General features: G+C 43.1%; 1 protein-coding gene across 2 annotated transcripts in view; it reads right to left on the minus strand.

Moving 5' to 3' along the window:
* Positions 1–1,625, minus strand: part of znf462 (zinc finger protein 462) — a 42,030-nt gene extending 40,405 nt beyond the window's left edge. Inside the window, exon 1 of one of the 2 annotated variants that reach the window (XM_076163708.1) lies at positions 1,477–1,625. The gene's annotated coding sequence lies outside the window, so the exon portion shown is untranslated. Of the gene's footprint in view, positions 1–705; positions 802–1,476 lie in introns of those variants that run through there. The other variant, XM_076163709.1, reaches the window with a different exon arrangement.
* Positions 1,626–24,650: the final 23,025 nt, after the last annotated feature.

Here is a 24,650-nt window from a genome sequence, read left to right on the forward strand (position 1 = left end):
AGCCATCATACTTCCTTCACACACACACACACACAGCAAGAGAGAGGTGAGTGTGTGTGTGTAGACCACTTTGTTGAACATTAACTACCTGCAGACTGAAACGCTGCATTATTCAGCATTAAGATTCAGACCTCATCCAACGTGTCCCTCAGCCATCAGCAGGTCTACCGCTTAAATACCTCCGACAAGGACCAACAACAACAACCGAGCATAACGTGTGTGCGTGTGTGAACTAAACCATTCACAAGACACAAGAAGTTAACCTTGAATTCCATTCCACAGAAACACTATCCTCACTTTTCAGAGTTCTTACACTTCCTCCCTAACAAGCAAGCAAACTTCAAGGAGGAAGAAGGAGGAAGAAGGAGAAGAAGGAGAAGAAGGAGAGGTTGTGTACACACACACACACACACACACACACACACACACACACAGAGTCAACCTTTGTTCTGGCATGAGGGATCCTGCCTGTCTGACTCCAGGGCTTCTCCTTGGAGACTCATCTGCTTTCCTCCATTTTATGGTGGAGCCTCATAGTAGCAGTGACATACCTGACTTGAGACCGGTGACAACAAAGCAGGACAAACATGGTAGCTACCAACCACCAAGAGCAAGAGCAACAACATAAAAGAATATAAACACACACTCACAGAGAGAGAGAGAGGGAGAGAGACGGTGCGCTTTAGCTGCATTCATTCCACCCACCATTAGGAGATATCTGGATTAAGCTCCAGCTTGGTGGAGGTCCGTGTGGAAAACCGCCACCAGATCAGGTTTCTGGGTTTTCTGGGGTAAAATAAGACCCTCACGCCGGCTCTCGTGGTCTGTGTGTGTGAGAGAGAGCGTGTGTGACTGGACGTGGACCGGCTAATGTGCCAGCTTCTGTGTGTCGCTAATGGAGGTTGCTGCTCTGCTTGGGAGAGGAGAGCAATCCCGAAGCAATGGCTCCTCCATGAAGCTAACGCGCGACGAACACGCACAGCCGGACCGAGGGGGACGCAGAGCAGGGCTACATAATCCCCGCGACCAAGACGTGTCAGAATAGCAAAACACCCGAGAATAACACACACGGACACACACATACACGCGCAGACAAGCAAGCCTCGAAACCACCGCGTCCATTTCCTCCTTGTGTCACTTTGACAACAAACCGAAAGGCGACATAAGCGAGGAAGCGTTGTGGGTTTGATTTTAGTGGGAAGCGGAGAAGACCCACTTGACTTTGGGCTGCATGGGTGCCAGCCGGAGCGCCCACCCGTCTAAAAATCTCTCCCACCCCCCGTCTTCCTCTCTCCCCAAGTCGGCTGGAGCTGGACTAAATGGAGCAAGAAAAGGAGGATCAGCTCTTTCCAGGTCATTCACGCTGCGATCTCCAAATTATATCCCATGATCTACCATACCGACGTTCTCGCAGACCTTGAAAGCCCCGGCGAAATCTGTGGAAATAAAGAGCTAGAGGAGGGGAAAAGAACTCACAGGTACAATCTTCTCCTCGAATCTTCCCAAAAAGTTGTCCCCGTATTTCATGCGTGCGCCCGGTCGGTCTAATGGATGATCGCCATCTTTCCTGCTTCTCCTTTGCTGCAGCTGCAGATGACCTGAGATCCGTCTGTCTCTGAATAATGAGCAACCACACAGACAAGGAAGACAATCTGCAAAGCAGGCTACACAAAGAAGTTTGGGAGACTAGCAAGCACCAGAGGGTGCACAAGAGTTTACGATGAGACGAGGGAGCATCAGCAGGATGGACAACGGCTACGACTGAGAAGCTCATCCTTCATCTAGACCGAAGGCAGATAGTCTGCAAAGCCTTATCAGACCACCAGCAGATAGACTGCATGCAGCCACCACTATTTCATATAGACTATCCATATGTGTGCCACGTCATTGGGTTATCTGCAGTTCACTTTGGTGCTGATGATGGTGCTGTACACATCTACCAAATACATTAGACACATGATACATGATCCTGCTCCTCTCTGAAAGAACTCATTCTTACATCCACGTATAAATAAAAAAAATCAATATAATTTTTTTTTTAAATGTGATATCAGAGATTGTATCTATTTTTATATTTATTTATGACGGTGAGGGGCTTCTGTTTGAAGTTGTAATGTTGTCATAAAGCATGTTGTAATGCTGCTGCTGCTGCTGCTTCTCTGTCCAGCAGCTGCTAACAAAGAAGGAGCTCAAGACAAAAGGTGCAGGGTCCTGCTCAGATGTATGTCAGATGGTGGGGGTGGGAGGGGTGCAAGGAGGAGGAGGAGGGGGGGTGCAAGAGAAGAGGAGGTCCACCTCTAATGCCATCTTTCAACATTAATCCAGCTTGATGCCTTCTGATTGCTGTTTAATTTTTGGCATGGTTCATAATCGTTGCATGTTAATATATTTATATTTATTGCAGGATGTCACATTGCTGGACCGCACATGCGATGCGATCGGTATGTCTTGAGAAATGCAAGCACTTATCCTCACACGCTGCATTTCTATTCATACTTGTTTATGAATATGCATTAAGTCTGAATGCATTTCCATGATGTAAAGAACATTTGGTTTCCATAATTGACCCGCTGCTCTTTACGTCTCACAGCTGAATGAATCATGTGCTATATAAAGCTCATACTTAAGCTTCAATTTCAGTTAAAGTTTCTTTCCCCTGAGCCTTAGACTTAAATAAAGTTTTGTTTAAATAATTCCTGAGTGATCTTGATTATTTTGATACTGCAGCTATGAATGTGTTGTTGTATTCATTACTATAAATTACAAAATGTGTTTGTTTTAGCATATTTGTCATTCATTTCTGTGCAACATGAATATTTGCTATTAACTGTGTGGATGACATGTATTGTCTTTGTCTTTTGTTTAATACAGACAGTAGATGGCATAACAACACATCTGATTATTCAAACATAAGCAGGAGGACTGTTCTGAAATGAGTTTTTAATGAAAATGGAAAGCATTTATTCTCTCAGAAAAGTTGTTCAAAGCCTTGGAACTTCATTTATTTTTTCCTGATAATTCCTTCTGTGACACTCAAATGCACGAGAAGCTTTGCCACAAATCTTCAGAGAGCGCTCACTAGTGATTGTTCGCTGATTTACAGGCAGAGACACAGAGAGGAATTAAATTTGTGTAAGATACAGGCATAGTTAATCATGTCTGACAAGTGTTGGTGTTGCCTCTTCCAACGTGCGGTAATGAATCATGGATAGTGGGATATATATTTTTGTAGACTTTAATAGAAAGCTTCAAAATAGAAATTACACTCTGTCACTCTTTATAGAGCCTCCATTCACGTCACCAGTGCTAATACTGGATTGGATTCTTCACTTCGCTGTAAAACTGTGATGCAAAGCCTAACTCTATAATATTTAGCACTTTGGAAGCTGAATTATGTGGGAATATAAAACATAATGTGGTGCTTCACATAAGTGACAGATGGAAAGGGGAGTGGCTCCTTCTATGCGGGTCCAAAGTGCCAGTTCCGGTGTTGTTATGACGTACGTAGCCCCATGTATTTCTCAAACACTGTGGCAAATCCAACCTTGGCCCAAACATCACTTCCTCCTTTTTATTCCGTGTGGCTACATTTGATTATCACTTTATTTACTTGTGTTTATCACTCAGAGAATCAAAGAGATCTGGGAGTTAACACCAAACATACCTGAAAAGTTAATGATGTTAACGTTTTTGATCTCAGATCTTTAAAGGAATGTCTGTGGAGGATTCATGTGTGAAATACACACAAACACACACGCTCTCTCACACACGCACACACACACTGTGTTGGCAGTGCATCCTGTGGGTGCCAGGTAGCAGCCTGGGTTCATCATGCTGCTTGGACATATGGCTGCTGCGGCAAATCTGATTAATCTGGGATGGCCAGGAGTCCAGCGTACAGCGTAGGACAGGCTGCACCGGGACAACTCCACTGGTGCGGCCTCCCCCGCACACCCGTGTCAGGCCTCAGTCCAGCACTGCTAAAAACAGAGCAGGCTTCAGGGATTGAGATGGTCTAAGTAGTGGGAGAACAGGAGGAACGGGGTGTCAGATGGATTTAGAGGGTGACCAATACATTTTCACCAAGAAATCCCTACAAACTTCCTCACTGAGACTGACTGAGACTGACTGAGGCAGTTGTGATTTAGTGTCTGAATAAGACTTGATGAGTTATACAACAGTGGCAGAAGTACTTAAAGAAGCAACTAATGTACTAAGATCAAGATCAGATGGAGAAACGCTCAATTTCAAGTACAAATCCCTTGTGTAATATTTGTTTTGGTAGTAAAACTTACTCTAATGTCAAAAGTGCCCTTTGTGAGGAATTGTTACTGTAGTAGCTTTGAATTATTGATGCATAGATAATGAAAAGCCACAAACATGGAGAGATGAGACAGAGTTTGAAATTAAAGAAAGCACATTTTTGAATAATGTAAATCTTAGAAAGAGGAAATGTTGCCCCAGAAACACAAATCCTCTGCAGTAAGACATCATTTACATGTCCAAAATGCGTTGTGCCGCCCAGGTAAAATAAGGCCAGGATGCAAATATTCTCACAAATCAAAGTGTCTCAAAATGGAAATACTCAAGTACAAGTACACAGATGACCTCCATGACCTTTTAGAAGATTTAAGGACAGCAATGTGCACACAACTAGAAATTTCTCCACCACCGTGTCATCCCACGTCTAACCAGTTGGCAGAAGTGTCACATGAACGTTCTGAAAGGTTTCCATGGAAAGTGCCTCAGGTGGCACGAGAGCTCTCCATTCATAAACATGATGTTCTCTAGTCTTTTGCATGTGTGTGTGTGTTTATGCTGTGTATGTTCTCTATTTTTGTGTTACTTTCCTGTGGATGCACCAGATTTTACAGTCCAAAGATGCAAATCAGGTAAATTAGTTGGCCTAAATTGCCCATGTAGCTGCAAATGTGTTTGGCTGTCTATGTTCAACATGTGACTGTGAGCCTCCAGGGCGTTTCCCTGCCACCAGATGCATGCTGGGATACACTCCAACTGCTTGTTACTGAAAAGGAACAAGCAGACAAAGACAATGGATGAGTAAGAATATAAACAATATCTTTCAAGGCAAAAATGTCTGAATGTCAGTTTTATGGACACCTGGCAGACATTCCAAAGGCTTTATTCTTTAATTGGAGTTTCATACCTCAAGTTTTCAGGATGTAGAAAAGTCAGTCTAGACATTGTTCTACACATACAAAATGGTAGAGTGAACTCTAATCTATTTGCTGTCATTTAAATGCAATTTTCGGCACTTTAGGGTGGGAGCACTTAATCCAGTTTGTCAAACATGACTTTTTGATAGAAGGCAAAGCTAAGGGATTGGGAGTTTTTACATTACATTTCTATGAAAATACATGAATCAAAAATGTCCTGATCACCATTTATTCAGGGAATTCTTAGTTGGTAGTAGCAACCAGAAAGGAACACATTACTTTGCTCTAAATGCAGGCAAAGACTGAATACATTATGTACTATTCTACTGACCTTCACCAATAAAACGTTAGGTGAAGTTTATCCGACAACTTAGCACTTACCACGTATAAAGCTTACAGTATAGTTGAATAAAATGGAAGTAAGAGTATGATACATTTAAACACTTTCTTTGATTCATTCAGGTACATTAAGGTTTCAGTCCAGTATCACTTTGGACTGCCGGTTCTGCCCTCTGATTTGAATAACGTCTCCAACATCTCATTTGACTGAGCTTTTCCCATGCGTAGATCTTTGAAAGCCAGCAAACTGGTTCTCCAGGTGTGAGGCGGCGAGCTGACTCACAACTGCAGAGGAGTAACCTTTTATTTTGAAAGAAGAGATTGAGTACATGTACAGTATAACAACCAGAATCCCGTTCTGAAACCGACAATTAAAGGTGAGAGCTTTCCGGGCGCTGCCTGTGTAAGGCCCTTTTGTAGGTGACGTCCATTGAAGGTTCAGCCTACACACACCGGCTCTACAGCTGAATTGGGGTTAATTTGATTTGCTGTTCTGAATGTAGTCAATCTCTGTGAATCAGCCGTGACTCAGAGCTCCAGCATTGTGTTTGAGTTACCTGAATGACTTTGTTCGATCACATTTGCCAAAACCAGAAAAGGCTTTATACTCACTCGGGCTGAATGGTGTTAAGCTAAGAGACTGGTTCATTGACTCACCAACGTGTGACTCAGGTTGGCCTGCCAAAGAGTCAAAGGAGTGAATCTCAATAGCAACTCACTTAGGGAAAAATTGGCAGTAAAATTCTGGAATTGTTTTCAGAGTTCAGAAGCAGCAGTGAATGAATTAAATTGCTTCATCTCAGCAACAATTCAAGTGTAGACTTGCTGCTTAATCAAGGAAAGAATATTTTTCAAATAGATTGATCAAATAGTATCTATTTATTGCTAAGTTTTTGCTTGAGTTACAGCTTGCGATTGTTGTTGAAGATTGAATCTGTTACTTGGATGTGTCACATTGAAACTAATCAATTGACCTCAAAGGACCAAAGTTGTGTTGTCACTGGAAGTTTCTCTTTTCTAAATGCCTCAGTGATTCTTCTGCTCATGCTGTGTCTTGCTCATGGATAACAGGCAGAAACAGCTACTGATGGCGCACATGTACGCCGCTCTGTGCTTGGACTGCACACAGAGAAACGAGCCGAGAATTACAGATACCGCCTTTTCCTGAGGGGCTGGTGACTGTGTTGGGAGGCACACTGGGAGCATTTCCATCACAAAAACACTGGTGCTTGGCCAGAAAGCTCTGCTAACGTGCTGGTCTGGACCAAAATAACTGTGACATCACAGGCCTCGAGGCAGAAGAGGCCAGCTGTTTCTCTTAACTGCAATTCCTCACCTACCAGTAGCAGCGTATTGCAATTTCAGCATTGGGAAAGACATTACACTTTAGCAATACAGTGCATTAGCAATACAGCGCATTAGGGACAAACTGGGCCACAACCAATGGACACAAACTGTAAAATGTAAAGAAGGAGCACCGGCACTCTAGGAGAAACCTCTAGAGTCTGGACTGAACTCAGGATTGCTCCAATTTGGGGTGAAATTTAAACAATACACATTTGGGAACAGATTGGGTTCATGTTTGGGTTCTGTGACGAAGCACAATTGGGTTAAGGTTGAGTTCAAAACTTCAGGCCCAACACAAGGTCTACCTGGCCGAGCAACTGACACTACAAGCCAACTTTGGTGAGAATAAGGTGCGTGCATGTGTGTGTGTGTGTGTGTACGTGTGTGTGTGTTACTTTCTAGGTTCGTAGCTTCCTGATGTTATGCTCAGTTTATGTTGTCCTCCAATATGAATGCAACACATTCATATTGGAGCCTTCATCATGTACATATCTTTCTATATCACATTACAGCTGACACATTTTTGCTGGGGAATCATATTATTGTAAACTAAATCTTATGTTGAGATCTTGTAGCCCTAATTGTTGATATAATATTGTTATGAATATTCTGCAGTTGAAAAGTGAATCACACTTAAATGTTTTTTCATGGCATTTATGTGTGTGTCTGTGTCTCTGTGTGTATGTGTGTGTGTGTGTGTGTGTGTGTGTGTGTGTGTGTGTTTGTGTGTGCACTGAAAGATAATTTCTGGTCATGGTGGATTTTATTGCTTTCAAGTTCTCAGTCTGTGACCTCAATGAAGTGATTGCCTCTGATAATGCCATTAACCACTGCCCTGCAATTCTCTGTGTCACAGTCAAGACACTGAAAATAGAAAATAGTTTTATTTCTGAGACGCGTGGGTGTGTTTTTCTATTCCACATTTATCAAAAGGGTAAAAACGGATCACATTTTATTTGCTTCTGACTAAATGAATCTTGCATTGATCAGCCCTCGGCCACTAAGCCTTTCATTTGTATGCCAGTAGTTGAGGCAGACTGAGAGAACGACTGGCCTCTTAATGCTGCACAGACAGCTGTGGCCATGACTTCTATTTGTTTGCCACTGAGAAGCAAAAAAGAAGAAGAAGAAGAAGAAGAAGAAGAAGAAGAAGAAGAAGAAGAAGAAGAAGAAGAAGAAGAAGAAGAAGAAGAAGAAGAAGAAGAAGAAGAAGAAGAAATTGTATAATAATAATAATATCTTGTTTCAATTGATACAATCTGTCTAAGTTAATCACCGCCCATCATTCTATACTTGATAACCTCCTGTGAACCTCCAGGTAATATTTTTTGGTGATTATTGCCTCATGGAGATTTCAGTTACACAAAACAACAATGCGTAATTTCTTGCAGTGTTTATGTCTGATCAGTGGCACGATTGATGCCGTTAGGCCATAAGAAGTCAGACCGAATAAAAAGGCATTAATTCCTTTCTTTGTGTCTCATGGTTTGGAGCACTTAAGAGCCACCCACCTCCACTCCTACCCACTTACTCCCCCCCCTTCATCTCTCTCTCCCTGTTTCTGTCCGCAGGCAGATCCGAGGTGTCCAGTTTTCATCCCTGTCTGTGTAACAATAAATCTGATCTGCCACAGGAACTAAAAAGTCCCCAGGTGAGGACCCCCGCCCTTGCCCCCCAACCCCCTCCTCCCTCCTATCAGGGAACAGCCAAGCATACAGTGGACAGTGGTATCGCTGGGATTAAAAACTGCTGCATCCACTGTTCCCCTGGCCCATTGACGGATGGATAAAGCCTTGGACTTCACCTTATTGAAAGAGGGAGAGAGCGCCCGGGGAGCCATGAAATCCATAGACCCTTCTTTAAATGGGTTTGTAAGAGGCTTCCGCCCAGCAGACCACGGCTGAAAGAGCCCATTAAATAAAGCCCTGCTCCTCAGCAAGGAGCTCGGCCAGATTCATCAGAGAGAAGAAGGCAAAGATAATGATAGCTCATGGCCACATGTGAGACGCCGGCTCCACTCGCCTGCCACGGGGGACGCTGTCAATAACAACGTCAGACAAACAAACAGACGGCCTTTTCCCACTTCACTCTGCCATCGGGATCATCCACACACCTACACACAGTTCCAATCCCACACACACACGTGTAAGGATTTGAGCGCTTTGAGCCAGACATGAGTACAGCGCCACCTATGTGCTTTGTCATTTCCATATGTCCAGCTGGGGATTAAGAATCAGGACAAGGACATTAGCCACTCCTTTTTTTTTTTGTCCTTTGGTGGTCTGGGGAGGCCCTTTTGTGGCGAGAGACGTGTGGTATGCAGCCCGGGTAGATTTGAATATCAATGTGGTCAGATAGGACAGGAAGGTGTTTGAAAGGAGGGAGGAAGGCTGAGGGACGCTGGTAGGACAGCAGGAGAGATGGAGAGAGAGAGAGAGAAAGAGAGAGACAGGGAGAGCAAGAGAGAGAGAGATTTGTCATTTGCTCCCCGTTCCACCTGCTCCCCTGTCATGCATCCTGCCGTGGGGGAAAAATACACTCTGATGTCTGAGACAGAGGGAGAGAGAGAGAGAGAGAGAGAGTGAGCGAGAGAGGAAGGAATGAAGGAGGGGAGGATCTGGAGAGAAAAACATATCAGAGGGAAAGATGGGCAGGATATAAGAAAGAGATTGAGGAAACAACGAAATTGTGAGACAGAGGAAAAGACGCAGGAAGGAAGACACATGCGTACCATTGCACATTTGAGAAGCCCAGACCTGAGATATAGCAACTAACTACAGGGGCTGGCAGGTATGCAAATAGGAGGATGTACCAAAGCGCCACCAGATTACTTTTCACGCATTTGCTATTCATATATTTGCAAGGTGACTCACTTCAGACAAAGCAGGTGATCAAGAGCTTTCTTTTCCCTCCCTCACTCTTTCTCTCTCCCTTCCTTCCCCTACTCTTCCTCCGTGTCTGAGTAGCAGGAGGAGTGGCGAGCAGGGGCGGCGTGATGGATCCACGGGCTCAGCAGAAGTCATAAGCCTTGCAAATGCCGCAGCCCACAATTGCATGCCCGCAGTTTTGATATGTGTTCCGTCAGCAAACCCCATTTAATCCATTTTGCTGTCAGCCAACACCCCCCTGCCCCCTCCCTCCTCACCCCCTTAAAAGCATCTGCACTAATACAGAGTTTAGAGTGATGAGACAAACAAGACACCAACATGTAAAGCTAACAATCACAACCAAACCACAGAGAGACACTCACATTTCCATCTCTATGCTCATTCCTGACCTTCGTGCTTTCAGATCTCACTTCTCTGAATCTATGTCAGATTCTACAGAAAGGGCCAATATTCCCAAAAGCATTGAAGTGCTGATATCTCCACCGACTGTTGGCTGAGAGTTCTGCAAAACTCTTGTTCTCAATGGAGACCTCAGCGTTTGTTCCTCAAATATCTCAGTAAGTTCCTCCACAGTGAGGATTCACTTCTCCCAGGCCTGCCGTCATCACTGGGACCACTATGCTACCTCCACTTCCTACATCCTCTTGTTCCTGTTTTTGGCCCCTGCTAATCCTCCAGTTACTCATAAGCTTGTTCCTGAACCATTTTTTACAATTTCCTTCTCCAAGTCTGGTTCAGGAACGGCTGAGCAGAGCTTGCAAGACCAAAGATGAATGACCGAACAATTAGACAGACCAGAGAAAACCAGAGATTTGAGAAGAAGATGCAATAAGTCCATCACCTTCTTGATACTTCAAGGTAAAATATGTTCCAAAATCTTAGTTCTCCTTTCAATGAAGCTCTTATGTGGAACTGTTGCACCCATCACCACAGCTGTATTCTGTCCCCTGTCCATTACCATGGCAATCAGTTGCTTTGTGAGCTACTTATTCACCTTGGTCACTGGGAATTCATCATTTCATCATGTCTCACACACACATTAATCACATCTCCCATCTGTGCTTGGGAGGGCCCAGCTTGTTCTCACCTTAACAAATGCAGCAGTGAAGGTGAGACATATTAGTGTGACATGTCAGCTATAAGCAGAAGTCTGAGTTTGATATGTGTCACTTTGATATGCAGAGTTTCAAATCAACATGACACTTCCAACAGAGTTCCAAAGAGGGCAAATAGTCGGTGCTCAAATTACACGTCCATGGGTTACAAAACTGAAATGAAGAAGACGGTCTATTTCTCTCTGTGCACCATATAAGGGCATGAACACTGAGACACAGGTAGATATAGATATATCTACATAGAGCATCGTAAGCAGGATGACTGAGGGTGATTTATTGTTGTTGACAGCAAACGCTCACCAGCCTCTGAGGGTTTTGTCTCAGTGAGATCGGAGATGAGATCTTCACTCCATTCCTATCTGATTACAGCCCTGTAAGCGCTCAGTAAACACCAGTGTGGGCACGATGGGAATAACACTGCAAATTTCCCACCGAAATGAGGATTCTTGTAACACGGTAACCTCGTATTGGTGGATGCATAAAGAGGATACGTCTGCCGCACCGAGAGTACGGCGAGGTGCCTCAGTCTCTCCAAGGTCATACTTCATCTCTGCGCCAGGGCTGTCAAGCAATCAGGGGGAATAAATGAAAAGCAGGCAGCCTTTAAAGGAATAGAACAACTGGGGGGTTATGGACTTTTGAATGTCCTCTCCATTCATCCTGCATGGGAGGGAGGAGAGCCGCCAGTTTGCCACAGGACTGACTAACACACACACACACACAACACACACACACACACACACACACACACACACACACAACACACGCACGCACACACACAGACAAACTCATTCACACTCACACTTATGGGCAAATTAGAGTTTCAAGTTAAGCTAACCTGTGAGCCTTTGGACTGTGGGAGGAAATCAGAGCATCCAACATAAACCCACACACACGCTGGAGAAAGTGGACCATCTACACAGAACATCCAGTCCCACTTATACTAAAAAAAGAGATTTTTCATTTCTAGTTTAGTTTTTTTATGTTGATGATAATACAAAAAAATCTAAACAAATTATACTTTCTTTTTTAAATCAGACAATAACACAAAGCACCAAACTGCCAAATTATAATGTTAGTGTTATAATGCTTGTAGGATCAAAATATGTGATTTCCATTTTTCAAGTGAATTTTCTCTCTAGGAACCAATAAAGGTGACGCCAGGTAGGATTCTGACAGGCTGACACATATTACACCTATAACACCCTATGGCGTCTCCTGTATGACCCCAGCTGATCTCACCACAAATGATCACACCAATTACTGAAACCAAATTCCCACTTCCATCATTTCTGAACATGTTATTGTTCTTAAAGCAGTTGAGGCGCCTCTCACTTGTTGCTCCTCTCTTATTTATACGGTGCATCAGCGTAATGAAATGTACACGAAAGGTTGAAATATAGGATCATAAGACTTTGCTGTGTTCTTGCTGCAAAAGTAGTATTACATATTTTTATTTTAAGCGAAGAAAAAGAATGGATGACATTAATAAAGAAGATAAGCTTTGCGATTATTACTTTTCTAATATAGTTGGGAAATAGGCTGTCATGCCCATGGGATGATCGATTGTCAGTGGAGTGCTTTTTATGCCCTGCTTTCCATTTTAAATGAAAATGAGAAAATGTTTCTGTGTGATCTGGAAACATTTTCTGTCCATCTTAAAAAAAGGTCTAGAGGATCCCAGCAGACAATGGAGTGACACATCGGCGACATCATCTCTGGCCTCGGCGGCCTCTTTGAACCCCCCCCCCCCCACACACACACACACACACACACACACACACAAACACACACACACACAAACACACACACACACACACACACACACACACACATTCCCCCCCCTCCCCTCCCCCCGCTTCGGGATAAGTCACCATGTCAACACAAAGATGTGGAAGATATGGAAGCAGGTATGAAATATTAAAGCCGCTGTGTAACTCCAGGAAGCACAGAAGAAGTTGTCGGCATTTAATTTCACTTCTTTGTTGAGATTTCTTCCTGAGACAGTTGGCCGTGTCAGCATTCTCGCCGCTGGCACGAAATTCACAGGACAAGTGTCCGTGTCAGCACTTTCTCCCCCTCAGCCAGCGTGTAAAAGGACATCACACTTGTCAGCTGCAGTGAGCCCAAATTATAAGGACAAATAAAACGGTGTGTCTGTGTGTGAGGCTTTTCACAGAGAGCAGAGAGATATGATAACCTGTTCAGGGGCTTCACACAGGCTGGCAGATGCTTTGAGTGTGTGTGTGTGTGTGTGACAGTGTGTGTGTGATGGTTCGTTTTGCCAATAAGTAGTATGTACAGATTGAGTATGTAAATACTAATTGAATCTTTTTGCTGAAGTGCTTCACATTTTCTTTCCTTCCTTCTTCCCAGTTGTTTTTACTTCCAATGATACTCCTTCCCTCCATCCCTCGTTCTGTTTCTCTAGCCTTCCTTCCTTCTTTCCCTCCTGTCATCTTTCCATCTCTCCTTCCAGCCATTCTTCTTTCTTTATTTCTCTATCCTTCCTTTTCCCTCCATGTCTTTTTCCATTTTCCATTTCCTCCCTTTCTTTACTTCTTCATTTCCTACCTTTACTCCATTCTTCCTTCCGTATTCCTACAGTCCTTCCTTCATTTCTTCTTTCTGTCTTTCCTTCTGAACCTCTCCCCATCTTCCCCCCCCCCTATTTTCCTTCTTTCTTGCCATATTTCTCTCCCCTTCTTTTTCTTCTGCCCTTCCTTCCTTCTTTCCCTCCCTCTGGCCTTCTTTCTCCTCTGCCTGTCCTCCCTCTTTCTTCTCCTATCTGCCCATCCTGCTGTCCGTTCAAGGTGCACACATGCAGTATAAACGTGTGTGTCACGCTGCCGTGTACACACCAGTCAGTCCTGGGTTGCATGTGGGTGTGAGGTGTGTCAGACAGAGGATGTGAAACTGCAATCTACATCCTCCCTCACAACACGCACGCACACACACACACACACACACACACACACACACACACACACACACACACACACACACACACACACACACACACACACACACACACACACACACACACGCACACGACACACGCACATACTCAACTAAATAAATTTGAGGAAAAGTTGAAAAGTTTACATTCATTAATTTTACATGACCAACTGGCAGGAGTCTCCTTTTCACATTGTACACACACCGGTGATGTAACCAGGTGGAAATGGCAGCTGGTTGCAGTGGGTTTACTTCAGTTCTGTAGATGGTATCGGGGAAACTTGGCTATAAGGTTACAGTACCTGCAACTACAATCTGTATGCAGTCATTTTCTGGCTTCTGAGTCACTGCAGGTGAGGCAGATCTCAGCAGAAATCCTCTTCACTTCAATCAGAATCAACACAGGGTGTCATTTTGACGTTATTGATCTGATGACCGACCGTGCTGAACGTCACACCAAAGCCTCAGATAACTTCCCTGCTATTTGACGGAATCGAAACCGCATGTACTGCAGAGAAAGACTGCAGTTTGGAAGCGGGACGTTATCATCTTGAGCTTGTTCAGGTAGAAACAATAAGGGAACAAGAGTGTTTTCCACAATGGTACAGAAGCTAAAGGATAGTTTTGAATCGTCAGTAATTTACATTCAGGCCTTTGTCGAATTGATCTAATTATACAAAACCAGGCACATTAATATTGATGCAGCTTAATGACAGAGATCATTAAGAATAGAAACACAACAACACACCAAACTGATTTCAAGATAAGGACTCATGATTCTGTTTTTGAATTTGCGTGTATAAGATAGAATGACAGAATAGAATATAAGATGAAATACGTGAGATAATATTTTTACATGCATACATAGGTTTATTTAATATCTATTTTATTGTGGGGGTTTTACCATTCAACAAATATAAGATAAACACTGACAGTCAGAAATTTGGACATAATGCAATAAATGTATAAAAATTAACAATCCAATTTTTTTTAAATATGCACAAAGCTCGAGGAATAGTAAATAGTAAATCAAACAATTAAAATAAATGTTTGGCTGTCAGGGTGTGCAACATAAAAAGGAGGATTCTCAGTATTTCTGCTACATTGAATAAAGGTTCCTCCCTAAAGTTATTCTTAAAAGGAAATACGGTACGTTCCAAGTATGTAAAGATAAACATCTGGTTGTTTAATGCTCAAAAACCTCTGGAAAATAGAATCCAGGTCTAACCAAAAAGAAATAAATAACCCAGACCAACCCATCCTCCTGTTAAAAAACAATGAGATGTTCTTAGATTCTGGTCGCCTCAGAAGCTCTGCGAGTTTGAGTCTCTGGAGTTTTGAGACTGTGGCGGCAACCAAAACAACATGCAAATGACCAGAATTCCAAGTCATCCATGAACAAATTGGTAAACAGGAACAGAACCAGTTTGGTGTGGCTCTGGAGATCTGCATGGCTCTGGCACTGAGGTAATGAGCAAAGTCTTCTCCAGTGTAGGTAGCTGCACCTCAGCCTTTCTGCATTTGTTAGCATTCATTTTCCATCTGCTGATAGAGAGAAGCTGTTCCTTCCAATCTAGGAGCAGATCCAGAAATGATAACAAATGTCTCAATATTGCATAATTGTTTACAGCATCAATGGGTGTAATTTGATCTGGATGCAGATCTCAATAGAATGACATCTATTATCTGTGTGTGTGTGTGTGTGTGTGTGTTCCTGCATGCTGCTTGGACGCGTACATCACCTACTGTATGTAAACATGTGAACTTTGTGCAAATGAGCTGCGCTTTAGCTGGGAAACACTGGCGGCAGCTCGACGTCGGCGGTCTGTCTCACGTTTTATATTCAGAGGTAATATCTGGGTCCAGATGAGAGGCGGAACCCAGGTGTGTATGTGGCCTCTCTCTCTCTCTCTCTCTCTCTCTCTCTCTCTCTCTCTCTCTCTCTCTCTCTCTCTCTCTCTCTCTCTCTCTCTCTCTCTCTCTCTCTCTCTGTCTCTCTCTCTCTCTCTCTCTCTCTCTCTTTCTCTCTCTCTCTCTCTCTCTCTCTCTCGACAGAATTCAATCAAAGCCAAACCAGATCTGCCCCGGCCTCCCTCTCCACGTCCTCCCACTCCATTTCTCTTAATTCCACTCCAGTTCAGTGTGCCTCGCTGGCTTGAATGGGAGATGAGCAGCCTCTCCACAGTAACTCAATAAATAATAAAAAGCATAAATATAAATCAACATCTGTCTCTTCTGACTCGAATGTATAGCTGCATATAGTATTTGTAGGAGCAATTCATACATATATTGATGCATATTTCACAGCAGGACCCTTTGTTCTTCTCTCACTGTGCTCCCCTTTTCCATTATTTCATCTCAAGAACTCCTTTAGCTCATTGATATTTCTGGCCTTTCCTGCATGAACAGCCCTCTTAAGGTCAGGGTGAAGGTCGTGACCCTGACGTGGCTGCTGAGAAACACAAACACTCTTCTTTTTAAACTTCTATTGTTGACGGATCACATGATAAACTGCTACATCACCTTCCTCCATCTTCCAAGCTCTGAAAAGCCCCGAAACCACGGCAACGCTCCTTCTACCGTGCTTCACAGTTGCAATGAGGTTTCTTGGTGTTAAAGGGTCCAGATGGTCTTTTTACAGACTCTGTGGTTTCCTTACATCTACACTATTTTTGTCCACTGTTTAACTTCACACAAATGGAGACACCAGCAAGTTCTAAATATTTCTACAGGCTTTTTTGTTGCCCCTCTTGACTTCTTCTTCACCTCTTTCACCGTCGCATGTGGGGCGTCTACTATTACATCGCAAAGTAGAAACAGGTCCAAGTCTCGTCATTCATCTTCTAAGATCTTCTGTAATTTGTTTTTATGATTTCTTTATTTATTGATTTAACACAGATTGTGTTTGTCTGTTATCAGGATTTGCATGAAGATTAGACTCCTTCTGGCCATAAACTGGAGGGGGGAGGTTCTTTAGCCAGCAATGTTATTTGGCGTGTGTGTGTGTGTTTGTCGTGATAACCTTTTGTTAGGGATTGGATTTTCTCTCTCCATTTGGGCTTCCAGTGATTAGATGAGTCTATGACTGAGAGTTTAATCCTTGTTTGAAGGAGCACCATGTTGCATGCCAAACACACACACACACACACACACACACACACACACACACACACACACACTTACACACACGCACGCACACACACGCACACACTTACACTGACAATTTGAGATCCAGATGTATCTTTTTTTAAACAGGGCTGCATCTGCAGGGAGGCATGCGGCCCTCCTTCACTGACCCAAGCTGCTTATTGACGGTCAGATTTAGACTCTATTCACTTCATCCAACATTCCTTTGTTAGACCCTGCATCCCCCCCCCCCATCCACCCACCTACACACACTATGTATCCTCTATGTCCCGTACACGTATACAGTGTGTGTATACGTGTATATGTTGTGTATCTCAGACAGGACAGAGTGGTTTCAGCATAATAACGCAGCTTCCTCACTGTACATTAATATTCATATGCAGAGACGTTCTGCTGCAGCTCTGACAACTTGGCCCCTCTCGCACCTGGTAGACATCTGTGTCAGAGCAACAGCACACACACACACACGCGCGTTTGTTCATAAATTATGTGTGTTCTCTGCACTTTTGCAGCCTGTGGACGTACTTGGAGGACATTGTTGCTGCACCTCCTGCTTATTTGAGTGAAAACACAAGAGCCAACACTCTAAAATAGTATGTAAGTTATTCATTAGTAATTGATCAGTCCAGCGCTGATCATTTATTAGTCATAAGCTGTGATTTGTACTCCTTAGTGACAGACTGCCATGCTGGATTAAACTATACGAGTTCAGTTTGAGTGACTTTGATTTTTGATTTAATGTTGCAGTCTGGTCTTTAGTTCTTGAGGTTTCTTTATTCATGCAGCAGCAGCAGTCATCATCTGGCTCCATCACGTAACTCATACTACCCCAAACAACACACACACACTCCCACACACACACACACACACACACAAATCATCTTTCCCATTTCATCTTCATACAAGGCCTGCTCGGACCATATTTCATCACGCCACACCTTCCTTAAAATATGGACCACAAAAGCAAGATTTCACTAAAGCTCACACTCTGCTGTTTTACATTTCTTTTTCTGTGGGTGACCAATCCCAGGCAAGCACACACACACACACACACACAATGAAATACACTGTAACTATAATAGAGCCTTGAGATAATTTTAATAAGGCTGAACTTAGTCACAAACATCCTTCCGCCTCGGCGTACCTAAAATAAATCTTATTGTAATTGCAAAACCTGCTTTGTGCATGAAGATTTTGTGTTTGTTGTTGTCGCCTCGTAAATTATTTTTGCTGCTCCATTATAGCAAATCTTCCTCTGTGTGTGTGTGTGTGTGTGTGTGTGTGTGTGTGTTTGTGTGTGTGTGTGTATGAGAGAGAGAAGGAGACATCTGGTACGCGAGCAAATCCCTCTCCTTAGATCTGAGATGTTTTTTTACACGTTATTCCAGCATTTCATTTATTGGCGACTGTCTCTTTTTTTGATTTCCTTGCGCAGGAGAAACAGCACATCTTTCCACGCAACAACGGCAGCGTGAAGGTTGTGAGACGCATCAGAAGAATCATCTCAAATCCTCCGGGGGAGTGAGAGGGGGGTGAAGGCAAGAGGGAGGGGAGTAATTTAATTGAGAAACAAAAACAGGTGATTGCTGTGAAATTAGATTGGGGGGAAAGGCAATGAACAACATCTGGGATACAGGAAGTCACTGGAGGCCGAGAGGAACAAAAGGTGCTTTTTCATGTTTTGCAGACGAAGGCGTCCGTGTTTATATTGCCATGTAGAGTTTCTGTCCCAAAACAATCACATTTCACACAACATGGGTCGCGTTTCCATCATCACCGGTTCTCCGTGGATGACAGTCGGTTCCGAGCTCGTCGTACAGCCCCGTCTCCGTGTGACACTTTTTATTGCGACGGAGGCGAGCTGTTCTCAAAGGTGAGCGTCTCCCAATTAGTATGCAACAAAGACACGCGGCCGCAATCTGCACGGGTTGGGGTGGGAGGGGGGGGCGGGAAATGAAAGTTGCCTGAAAACATGATGTGTTTCTCAGAGCCTCGGGAGAAGACGAGCTAATGTGCGTGTCAGTCAAAGCCGCCGGCAGCAGATAATGCCGTGCAAACACTTGGAGGCTCGGAGCGACTCAGATATTGGTGTGAACTAACTGACCGGATGCTGTTTTCAGAGTCTGTGACCTCCAAACTGAGATTTATGCAGAGCAGGACAGCGGAGTGTTGGGGGGGGGGGGGGGAACAGCGATTCTCATTTGTCCGAGACGTCATTCAAATCCGGGATGGAGTGACACTTCAATTAAGTCCCTGTCCTCAACAAAGTTTACCTTGGGCTTCAAAAAGGTGCCGAATTTCCTCTCATTCTGCAGGATTAGCCAATCATATTTCCAATCTCAGACCTGTCACCGTGGTGTTGCTATGCAGCAGCTGGTAGACATAATGACAAGTCATAGAAGTGAAGGGTCACCATTCCTTCAATTTGCACCGCAAAAATGGGGCAGTGTGTGTTTTTCAGCGTCTTCATGACTTCTTCTAATCTTTCTGGCTTGACATGACAATAAATGTTTTGATGCTAATCTCTGCATAATTACACCAAATGGCTTGCTGAGTGTCTCTGTCTATACCTGCCTTGATGTCTGCTCGCCGCTGCCTTTTAGCGGGAATTCATCTGTCCATCTGTCTCTCCATCTGCCTGTCGTTCTTCCGCTCTGTCAGAATGATATGTTTTTCACAAGTCCAAACGTTCATTTCTTGAAAGGAGTAAATACACACATATACAAACACACGCAGAAGGCATAAAAGCATAACAGCGCATTCTGTCACTTTTCACAGAGGATTGGTTGTTAACGGGAAATCATGTGCTCATAAACGAGTCTATCCTCGTATGCTCGGACAGTGACGGACAAAAAAAATGGAGTATTGTCTATATTATCTTTAAAAGCATACGGAGGGCTTTAGTGTATAGTATCTACGGTAAAAGGATAGGATATCTTATGTATTCATCCATCCAAACTCCAAGAAAAGAGCAAAACAACAAGCCTGATATCTGTACGGCCTGTGACTGTTGTCGAAACACATGAAAGATTCACTGATTGATGAATTTCAGTGAGATTTTCCAGTGGAATCGATTTGTAACTGTCCGAGTTGCTCAATGTTGACCCATCTTTTCCATACCGTGTGCTCTCCCTGAGCCTGACCTTAACTTAACTCCACTCTTAAGCCAACATGAAACTGCAACCCAGACACCAGTGATCATCAAAGTATGATTCAGGCTACACAGAGAATCAATTAAAATGAATGAGTGAATGAACCACAAAGTCATATCCAAATAATTCATCTAAAAGGTTTTATGTCCACATCCCAGTGTTAGAACAGGCAGCAGAAATGCAGCAGAAATGGTCTTGGTGTGAGGCCAAAACTTGGTCCCCACAAGCCTGGAGGAGGTTTTCTGTATTGATGGGGATTGAGTCAAACACCTCCCACCCTCAAGCAGAAAACTAGTCCACTGTGGGGTTTAGGAATTGGGATCTGGTCTGAGAACACAGCTGGGTTTCAGCTTTTCAGTGAACCAGATATAGACCACTGGAAACTGACATTGTTCCAGAAATGATGCAGCGAGAGTGAACTGGCTGTTCTTCCTCCCTTTTGCTCTTGGAATAAAACGTCAATAGACAATCAAGGAATGCAAGCATATGTTCGGCATTAGCATGGTCCCGCTTTGGCCCGATGATCCCTTGATGGATCACATGATTGCTGACAAAGAGGGACACAGCCTCTGCTGGTGCCAGGGCTAATAATGAACCCTGTTCCTCCAGGAGAGACACTATATGCAGAGGTTGATGGAGTATTGCACATCTTGCATTTGAAGGTTGAAATATCCACTCAGTCAAATCCCTCTACAATCCCCTGCTGTATTTCCTGTAGCGCTTATGCAAGTCTAACTTATCAATCTGCTGTCTCACATTCCTGCAAAACCCAAACACCTGCTGGATTACTGCGATATACCTCCTCCACTGCCTTCTCATCTCACTTCCTATTATTTTCATTCACCTCTAGTGTCTAGCAGTCTATTCACTGTTCTAAGACACCAGCACATTTTTGCAGTTTCAAAGCTGCTGTGGCAGTCAATATATGTTTGATTCTACTGGGAGTAAAGAAAGCGACATGTAAACGCCAAAATTAAATCCAAATAAACCTAAAGCAACCATTAAATGTATTGTATGTAGTGAATGTTATGTATACATGTTAATCACGACAAAGACAAAAATACGGGTTTAGTGAGCATGAAAATGTTCTCTCTTTTTCAATATCATCTATCCCAACTATATTTACGAATTCATTTGAAATTCCTATCATTCCTTAGCAGCAGGACTGGAGCTCCTTCTTTCATTTCATGGCCCGGTATTCGAAAGGGTGTGGATGAGTTAAGGAGGTCGACAGGCAGTACATCCTTGTGATAGTCTTCCAAGGCTGAGTCAGCTAAAAAGTCGACTTCATCTTCTCTGGGAGAACACAGACGAGCACATGTTGTTGATGTCTCTGATATCCTAGTTCAGATGAGTGTGTACAGAGCCTTTGAGAAGTTTCCCTTTGTCACGATTCCATTCTGGAGGTCAGGGAAGGTCTCAGCAATCAGAGGCTTCGGATCCTTCACCAAGTAATTTGGAGGAATCTGGACCTGGAGTTCACTCTCCCTGTGTTTAAATAAAGAACACTCTAAGTTGCTTTGATTGATTGATTGATTGATTGATTGATTGATTGATTGAAGAACAGCTATAAATCACTTGGGGTTGTATTTATCTTCTTTGATCAGCTGATTTATGCTTTTGGAGGCTCTGTTCATGTATACACAGCATCAATATGCATACGGATCAGGAAGTAGAGAAAACAATATTCTAGATGCAGTGTGGCCTCTAACATCTGAGTTTACTCAAGGAATCACATCAGTATCCCTCAATATCTCTCAAAGTCTCCACTGCTCCAGCTCCCTGATTTATTAGCCGGCTGTCAATAATCACGACAACCACGTCACAGTTGAAGTCTGATATTTATTTGCTGTTTTTCCTTTTCTTTCTCCTCGCCTGCACTTTTATCTCTTCTCATCAGCCTCTCGTATATATTGTTCCCCCGGCTTTATTACCTCTTCATCACTTAAAGCCAAGCAAAGAGACATTTTCACATAAACACCTTAATGTACTGAAATATTGCAACAGGTTTTGTTCTCCGTTTCCACATCTACATCACATATTCATCATCCCACAAGAAACAACCCTCCTGTGTTTGATCTTTGTCAGAGAAAATGTGAGTCTAGATGATCAAAAACCACCATGAGACACACACACACACACACACACACACACACACACTTACACACACGTCCAATAAATTTCTTTTTTCATCTGAATCAAGGTGTCATCGTCTGTGTGTGACACAAGCCCATTCCAGCTGATGCAAACAAAACAAGTATGATTCCCTCTATAGCCTCATCACGCCTACATCATAATACAGCCTATAATGTGCATCCACGCTCATGAATATAAATTTAAAAATCTATATTGAATGAGAAGCAACAACAGCAGGCAATAGGAATATTCAAATATCAACCAGAAGGAGAAAGAATAGAAATGTTGAGTGATGTAGCACGAATACAAAGAGAGAGAGAGCGAGCGAGAGAGGGAATGAGAGGCAGGACACACATCTATCAACACTGAAATCTGATTCTGTCTTATTGCCAGGTGCCCTGTGTCATGGCATTGGAGGAATTTGTTCTCTCCTACCTACACACTGCAGCTGTTCAAGTGTTTTCACATGTAGACTATGAAAATATACCAAACGCATTAACCATAGATAATAAAGAATAGTGATATAATAAAGGAGTTTTGTTGCAAATCCAGACTGAGGATGGGGAAGCCATGAAAGCATTAGTTAATCAAATAATTTAGTGACAAATGGGACAAAATGGACAACATCATTAAAGTTATGTCATTATAAAACTTATGAAGGTGTTTGTGTGTGTGTGAGCTGCATAACATGAATCAAACAACGAAGGAAGTGTGCAGTGACATCAAAGGGCACTCACCCGACTGCTGGCTGCAGCTCTTAATTGATGGGGTGAACACAGGTCCAGGTGTTCTTCATCAGCACTGACAAACCAACCACAGGCCCAGAGTCCCCCAATCCTAGAATCAAATCAAATAGAACAGAAATGAACAGAAACAGTTCTCAAACGGGCGGGTCGTCACAATGACTATTAGATAAACAAACTAGATGTGTACTAACAAACTACATTAAAAAATAATAATTTCATAATCTATGAATGGGGAAACATGGATTGAATTGTGTAAAAATATTAAATATTAAAGATTGAAACACAGGTTGACTCACGCTGAATAAAGAACGAGAGACTCCAATCAGTCTCAAAGGATGGGTAGCCGTCTCCAATCGACTTCTTAGGAACAGAAACAAGGCCAAACACTTGGCACAGTGGGTGGATCACTGGGAAAACAGAAGGTTTTATGTAAGGAGAAGAACAGGAGAGAGCTTGATACCACAGTGGAACATGGTGGTGGTAAGATTCAGGACTGGGTGTGTTTATCCGACTCTGGAGTTGGACACCTGCACCGAATCGACTACCCCATGACAAAGGAGAAGAACCACTCCATTCTTCAGAGACACACTACGCCCTCTGGTTTGGATCTTTGTGGAATCATACTGCAGCAGGAAAACTGAACACAACACACCGCAAAGCCTTGCAAGAACTATTTTAAACCAGTGAGGAGAAAGGAGCGTTGACTGTCATTGACTAGAAAATAATACAAAATAGAAGCATTTTCACCTGTGGTCTCAGACTTTAGGGCCGACTGTATATAAAATGTATATATGTGTGTGTTTGTAGGTATGAAAACAACAGGACATAAAGGCCAGAATACTGTTAGTAAGGTACATTTAATTATTTTTATGAAAATGAAGGCATAATTGGTATTGAATGTAGGCAATGCAGAGTAAAAGTCACGAAACACTGAAAAACCTGCTCTTCCAGATTTGTTCTGACAGCTGAACAAATAGCTCATCACACTCTGTTCCCACAACACACACACACACACACACACACAGAAGAACACAATTAAATGCTCAACATATTCTCACACTATTTGATATCCGTTTCACACGTTTGCCGCCAGCAGCAGTTTCACCCTCAGAAAGTTGTATTCAGACATTAAAAGTAGAGTCGCGCTTTTATTTCCTGGAAAGGTTAAAAGGTCAAGAGGATTTATCTGATGACATTGTCACTGCTCGCTGAGCTCAGTTCACTGCAGGTCACTCTAGAGAAGGAAACGAATCCTGTTTTTCTGCTGCTGTTATTTCCTCCTTCTTTGTACCAATTACTTTTGATGATAGCTATAATGAAACTATTTCACACAGAAGGTGAAAAGAATAAACTTCTTTTCATTGGGTATCAGTCTTCATCAATTTGAAGTGCATGAACTTAACACTGTTGACCTTCCCCTCACTAATGACCCCCGTCATCACACCGGCTCCACACTGGCACTTTACACCAGGGAGAGAGTTTAAACATCCGCCTCAGCTGACCGCTCCTTAATCACCGCTCTGTAATGACACTTTACCTTGGCACAGTCATGTTCCTCGTCATTATCAAGAATTAATTCATCATAAGGGGACGAGGCGATGAAAACTGCACAGGGACAAAACCCAGACAACAGTGACAGGGGCTC

Source organism: Genypterus blacodes, unplaced genomic scaffold (genome assembly GCF_046128005.1).
Source record: "Genypterus blacodes isolate CSIRO-AG114 ecotype Tasmania unplaced genomic scaffold, CSIRO-AGI_Gbla_v1 ptg000133l_1, whole genome shotgun sequence".
Taxonomy (NCBI): Eukaryota; Metazoa; Chordata; class Actinopteri; order Ophidiiformes; family Ophidiidae; genus Genypterus; species Genypterus blacodes.